At 47.1% G+C, this 7,769-nt stretch overlaps 1 long non-coding RNA gene across 1 annotated transcript; it reads left to right on the top strand.

Moving 5' to 3' along the window:
• The first annotated feature begins 500 nt into the window (after window positions 1-500).
• LOC309492088 lies at window positions 501-7,149 on the top strand. Its single transcript, XR_014203427.1, has 2 exons — window positions 501-1,451; window positions 5,613-7,149. It is a non-coding gene; the product is annotated as an uncharacterized lncRNA (long non-coding RNA).
• Window positions 7,150-7,769: the final 620 nt, after the last annotated feature.

Here is a 7,769-nt window from a genome sequence, read left to right as displayed (position 1 = left end):
TAAGCATGGCGAGTCTGCTTTAGCTATTATGCTGGAACCAGCTTCCAGAGGAGATCAGATGTGCTCCTACAGTCACATCCACATCCAGACGCAGAACACTTCTGTTTAGCTGTGCATTTACTGAATGAGCACTGTGCCACTGTTCGTCCGACTGATTACACTGTATTTTATTTCTGCATCTTCCTTTTGATTCTAAACTCAAATGGCACTGAGAATTGGGTAAGAGACAAACATAAATTACTTGGGGAAATTGAGAGATGAACCCATGCAGAAGGCCTGGGTCTGTGGTGGAGTAGTGAGTTTGACGTGATTAAACTCGGGGTTCTGTGGGGTGCGGACTGGATCGACTCCATTCCTAGAGCTTCTGAATAAATAGGTTTTTGGGGTTTGGACTGATGGGGCAGTGAAGCCGAGGTTACCCCGTGAGTCCTAGAGCTCCTCCTGTCCGATCATAGGGAAAAATCGGGTCCATCGGAGACGTCCAGTGGAATTCTTAGGATACACCGGTGTTTTGCCAAATGAGAAGTTTATTCTGTGTATCATCTTTTTACTACTTTAATTCATTTGACTCAAATTAATTTTATAATTTATCTATTTTAATTCCTTTTATAACTATTTTAATTTCCCTTGCTTTTATTTTGTGCTTATTTTCTATGTAAAGCACTTTGAATTGCCATTGGGTATGAAATGTGCTATATAAATAAACTTGCCTTGACTAAACTACATTTTCTGAGATTTTAACAAAAGTATTTGTGTTGAACATCATTGAACAGCATCTGTTGGATTTAATTGTAGGGGAAAACTGGTTCATTTAAAAAAAAATTCCACTTTATTATGAATGGATTAACAAAGTTGCCTGAAATAATTCGTTTAGTTTTCCTGAGGGCCACAGATGAAGTTCGGTCTGATGTTTGTGTGTCTGTTAAAGGATCCCAGCTTGAGTGTTTCAGTCACTGGCTTCACCTGAGATGGACCAGGACCACGTTCACACTGCAGATAAATTCAGTTGTCAGTTCACCTTTAGTGCTGAACCCTGCTCTGTTCACACAGACTTCAGTCATTACTGGAGTGGCAGTGTGTATGAAACCAAACTGAACAGCCAGTGCTTGATTTTGAAAATGCTGCTTGGAGAGACTCTACATGTGGAAACTGAGTGAATGTTCAGTAATGAGGTTCTGTGTGAGTCGAGAGCTGTAGTGTCTCAGCGCTAACCGTGTGTTCCCGCACAGCTCACGGAGAGAACCGAGGCGGACGCTTCCAGAACGTGACCGAGCTGCGATTGGCTGGGCTGGAAGTGACCGACGCTGTGTCTCGTCTGCTGGTCCGGTACCTTCCCCACCTGACCAGACTGGACCTGAGCCAGTGCTGCCATATCACAGACCAGACCGTCCACACGCTGACCTCGGCCATCTCACCACTCAGAGAGAGCCTCACACACGTCAACCTGGCAGGTAAAGCCCACACACGCCTCACACACGCCTGACACACACTGACCTGGCAGGTAAAGCCCACACACGCCTCACACACGCCTGACACACACTGACCTGGCAGGTAAAGCCCACACACGCCTCACACACGCCTCACACACGCCTCACACACGCCTCATACACGCCTCACACACGCCTCATACACGCCTCACACACGCCTCATACACGCCTCACACACGCCTCACACACGCCTGACACACACTGACCTGGCAGGTAAAGCCCACACACGCCTCACACACGCCTCACACACGCCTCACACACGCCTCACACACGCCTCATACACGCCTCACACACGCCTCATACACGCCTCACACACGCCTCACACACGCCTGACACACACTGACCTGGCAGGTAAAGCCCACACACGCCTCACACACACACCTCACACACACTGACCTGGCAGGTAAAGACCACACACGCCTCACACACGCCTCACACACACTGACCTGGCAGGTAAAGCCCACACACGCCTCACACACACTGACCTGGCAGGTAAAGACCACACATGCCTCATACATGCCTCACACACGCCTCACACACACTGACCTGGCAGGTAAAGCCCACACACGCCTCACACACACTGACCTGGCAGGTAAAGACCACACATGCCTCATACATGCCTCACACACACTGACCTGGCAGGTAAAGACCACACACGCCTCACACACACTGACCTGGCAGGTAAAGACCACACACGCCTCACACACGCCTCATACACGCCTCACACACGCCTCACACACGCCTCACACACACTGACCTGGCAGGTAAAGCCCACACACGCCTCACACACACTGACCTGGCAGGTAAAGCCCACACACGCCTCACACACGCCTCACACACTTCAACCTGGCAGGTAAAGCCCACACACGCCTCACACACGCCTCATACACGCCTCATACACGCCTCACACACGCCTCACACACACTGACCTGGCAGGTAAAGCCCACACACGCCTCACACACGCCTCACACACTTCAACCTGGCAGGTAAAGCCCACACACGCCTCACACACGCCTCATACACGCCTCATACACGCCTCACACACGCCTCACACACACTGACCTGGCAGGTAAAGCCCACACACGCCTCACACACGCCTCACACACTTCAACCTGGCAGGTAAAGCCCACACACGCCTCACACACGCCTCACACACTTCAACCTGGCAGGTAAAGCCCACACACGCCTCACACACGCCTCATACACACCTCACACACGCCTGACACACACTGACCTGGTAGGTAAAGCCCACACACGCCTCACACACACACCTCACACACACTGACCTGGCAGGTAAAGACCACACACGCCTCACACACGCCTCACACACGCCTCACACACGCCTCACACACACTGACCTGGCAGGTAAAGCCCACACACGCCTCACACACAATGACCTGGCAGGTAAAGCCCACACACGCCTCACACACGCCTCACACACTTCAACCTGGCAGGTAAAGCCCACACACGCCTCATACACACCTCACACACGCCTGACACACACTGACCTGGCAGGTAAAGCCCACACACGCCTCACACACACGCCTCACACACACTGACCTGGCAGGTAAAGACCACACACGCCTCACACACGCCTCATACACGCCTCACACACGCCTCACACACACTGACCTGGCAGGTAAAGCCCACACACGCCTCACACACGCCTCACACACACTGACCTGGCAGGTAAAGACCACACACGCCTCACACACGCCTCATACACGCCTCACACACGCCTTACACACACTGACCTGGCAGGTAAAGACCACACACGCCTCACACACACTGACCTGGCAGGTAAAGACCACACACGCCTCACACACACTGACCTGGCAGGTAAAGACCACACACGCCTCACACACGCCTCACACACACTGACCTGGCAGGTAAAGACCACACACGCCTCACACACGCCTCATACACGCCTCACACACGCCTCACACACACTGACCTGGCAGGTAACGCCTCGCGTCCTGGGCTTCAGCTCACAGGCCTGTTCATAACATACAGAAACACCACGACTCTGTGTTAAAGGGGTGGTTGATTATGATTTCACTTCTCTAACTGTAGTTAGTGTGTAATGTTGCTGTTTGATCATAAACAACATCTGCAAAGTTACGACGATCAAAGTTCAAAGCGAAGGGAGAGATTTACTTTTACAGAAATGACTTTTTAAAGGGTCATGACAGGAGAGTGGGTGGAGAGGGAGGAGAGTGGGTGTGGTGTGGCATGGCAGGGGAGAGGGGAGGGTGGAAACTGTCATTGCCACTGGCCCATGCATGCATATCGACTGTCACTAAAAATCTGTGGTAAAACGTGAGGAAATGCTAGATTTTTTTTATAGATGGCAAAGTTAAAGTCTAATGAAATACACTGACACCTTATTTTTGTCCTTTCAAAAGTAACTGAATGCCCTGCTACATTATATTATAACAGTAATTATAATTTTATTTAAAACATATAAATGCACATGTATATGTATAATTATGTCATTATAAAATATATATTTGTTTATATACACACTATAAATGCATATATTTGAAAATTATTCCGCTTAAAAAAAAAAAAACGTTCCGTACAGCCGCGCCCCCTAAACCCACATAATAAAGATGGACAGTGACATAGAAATGTTCCATACAATTGAGGTATTATCGAAATATCTACATTTTAATAACGAGTGATTATTTAACAAAAGGCAAGTAAAACGGTCAGGGTTACATTTTAGACACACACACACACACACACACACACACACACACACACACACACACACACACACACACACACACACACACCTCTGAAGCGATAGAAAAGTCCTCGGGACCGCATCACTCGCAAGACGAAACCTGAATTGCTGTACAAGGCCGAAGTCCACCATTCTCCAGTTGAGTGGTTGCTACACACACACGGTTTAGATGTGTCTGTGGTTGATGGTTGGAGTCTAGTCCTGGGAGCATCACGGGGAAAGATGCACTGGAACTTTTGCACCACGAAAACAAACGCGCGTCCCATCATTACCTCTCTCATCTACTACGCGATATCATAGTTTGACATGTCTGTCATTGGAAAGATCCACGTGGTGTCATGAATAATTAAGAGACAGTGTCTTCTCATTGGATAAAAAAACTCAGTCTCATTAATAATTATGAGACACCGATGAGTCATCAAAGTACTATCGTGCTCTGCCACGTCACAGCCTGTGACGTGGACACGATGAAGATTTTAAACCCGGAAGACGAAAATAGCGTATAAAAACTAAAATTTAACCATTTTCCCCCTACTATTAAATCTAACAGATGTTAACATTGTCTTCAATGGTGTTCAACACACATAACTCTGATAAAATCTCAGAAATTTTGGTTTAGGGTTTCATGACCCTTTAAGAACTACAATAAACGGCTGGTAGAGACTACACAAGCTTCTTCACGGGTTAGTGACATCACTAACCTTAACATTTACATAAACCCCCGGAACACGATTTATAGATCATCATGACTGACTAATCAATGACTAGAAGATAACTACACATCAGCTGCATAAATTCATCAACTAACCATTGAGAAATCTCCTGTTGCTTCTACATGTTGTCACTTCTTCTTGAGTCTCTCCATCTTTGTCTGACTCCGGTTTGAACATAAAAGGCTAAACGTTTTTGAAATGTTCAGTGCGTGTGTGTGAGGTAATCGGAGCTGCTAACGCACGCACGCACGCACGCACACACACACACACACACAAGCTCTTAAAGCTCCGCCCTCTGTGCCGGGAGGTGCAGCTCATTTGCATTTAAAGGGACAGACAAAACGGCACGTTTTTGCTCACCCTCAAAAAGTGACAATTTTAACATGCTATAATAAAATATCTGGGGGGTATTTTGAGCTAAAACTTAACACACACACTCTGGTGACATCAGACTTATTTTACATCTTGTGAAAAGGGGCATAATAGAAACCCTTTAAAGAGCAATAGAGTGTCCTCGGTCACTAATATATCCAGTAAACCTGACGACTGTCACATGAAGCAACCTTTACCTGCAGAAAAACACAAGAATCCTGTTTGTGATGTATAACTAGAAAGGTATGGGTCTGTAAAGTGAAAGCGTGTGTGTGTGTGTGTGTGTTACAGGCTGTGTGAAGGTGACGGATCAGTGTTTGCCACTGCTGCGCCGGTGTGTGTCGTTACAGACGGTGGATCTGCGCTCCTGTGGCCTGATGAACCCTGACCTCTGCCAGTTACACACCTTCCCCTGCGCAGACGACAGAGCGCTGAAGAACAGCTGAACACACTCTCTCTCTCTCACACACACACACACACACACACACACACCCCTTCCCCTGCGCAGACGACAGAGCGCCGAAGAACAGCTGAACACACACACACACACACACACACACACACACACCCCTTCCCCTGTGCAGACGACAGAGCGCTGATGAACAACTCACACACACACACACACACACACACACACAGGAGCCGCTGCCGTCCTCTCTATATTTCTCTCTTCCTCTCGTCTTGACGGATCAGTGTTCTGACAGAACCGGCACTGAAGGACTCGACCTCTCGACTCGACCCCACGGCCGGTTCTGTACTCTCGACTCTTCGGTCGAGCTCGAGCTGCTGTGTTTCACGCTGGATCTGATGACGTCCCACACGAATGTTGCTGTAGATTCTGCTGATCTGGGAAGGTTTTCACGAACGCCTGCGTGAGGTTCAGGAAACACTGACGGCCTCGTCACATCGCTGTCATTCGCTCCGGTTCTGATCCAGAATCATCCAAACTAAGCTTTGCCTTCCAATAGCAATGGAGAAAAGTGTCTCTGTTGGGAAACTGTGGCCAATTAATGACATGGAATAACCTGCAAAATGCATTAGAGAATAAAACATTTGGTGTTTCCAACATGATTCAGTGTTATCAAATCCAACATGGCGTCTCCGAGCGCTGGTTTAGCCGTTGGGTCTCGGACTGAACGACTGGTTCTGATGAACTGATGAACATCTGGTTTCTTCTATCTCTCCATCGCTGAACTCTGCAACACTTCCAGATCCGATGCATGTCGACTCTCTCTCAGACTCTTCCTCGCACACTTCTCTTCAGTATTGGGTCCAATACGTGGCAGTTTCAAGTGTTTGATGGCAGTAGACAAACAGCATCCCTTAAAAGTGACCTCGACAGTGTAGTTGCAATGTTTCTTTTGCTGTTGGTGTTTTTAGATTTCATGTTCAGTGCAGTTCGCATTTAAAAGACGTTCTTGCACATCGGGAAAATACCTGTGCGGTTTATAGTGACATATCAAACACTGAGTTTAGCATCAGGTTGTAGTTTTTCTGAAATCAGAATGAATTCAAGTCTAATGTCTTGAATGGGTTTTGAATACGGTTCCTCTTTCATCCGAACGTGTGTTTTACAGATTCAAAACCCACTGAACTCAATTGCCATGTATGAACCAAACATTCGCCCTGTTAAAGGCCTGAATCATATTCTTGTAATATCTTGCCAAAATTTCCTGTTTTGGGCGTTCATATATATATATTTCTTCCTTTGCATTGATCCAAGTGATAGAATATGTGAAACAATGAGGAAAAAGAAAAACAAGGCAGCTACTATAAAAGTGACTACTGTAAAATGTCTAACTAAATAAAGACAATGGGGTTGTTTTTATGTGCTTTGCTTCTCTTTCCTCAATGTGAAACTCCACTCCTGAAACACACTCGTGAGAAACACACTCCTGAAACACACTCATGAGAAACACACTTCTGAAACACACTCGTGAGAAACACACTCCTGAAACACACTCGTGAGAAACACACTCGTGAGAGAAACACTCCTGAAACACACTCGTGAGAAACACTCCTGAAACACACTCGTGAGAAACACACTCGTGAGAAACACACTCGTGAGAAACACAATCCTGAAACACACTCGTGAGAAACACACTCGTGAGAAACACACTCCTGAAACACACTCGTGAGAAACACACTCCTGAAACACAATCCTGAAACACACTTGTGAGAAACACACTCCTGAAACACACTCGTGAGAGAAACACTCCTGAAACACACTCGTGAGAAACACACTCCTGAAACACACTCGTGAGAGAAACACTCCTGAAACACACTCGTGAGAGAAACACTCCTGAAACACACTTGTGAGAAACACACTCGTGAGAGAAAAACTCCTGAAACACACTCGTGAGAAACACACTCCTGAAACACACTCGTGAGAAACACACTCGTGAAAGACACTCCTGAAACACACTCCTGAAACACACTCATGAGAAA

The sequence above is a fragment of the Leuciscus leuciscus genome, assembly GCF_965113295.1.
Source record: "Leuciscus leuciscus genome assembly, contig: HAP1_SCAFFOLD_948, whole genome shotgun sequence".
Taxonomy (NCBI): domain Eukaryota; kingdom Metazoa; phylum Chordata; class Actinopteri; order Cypriniformes; family Leuciscidae; genus Leuciscus; species Leuciscus leuciscus.
This window is presented reverse-complemented; position numbering and strand designations above follow the sequence as displayed.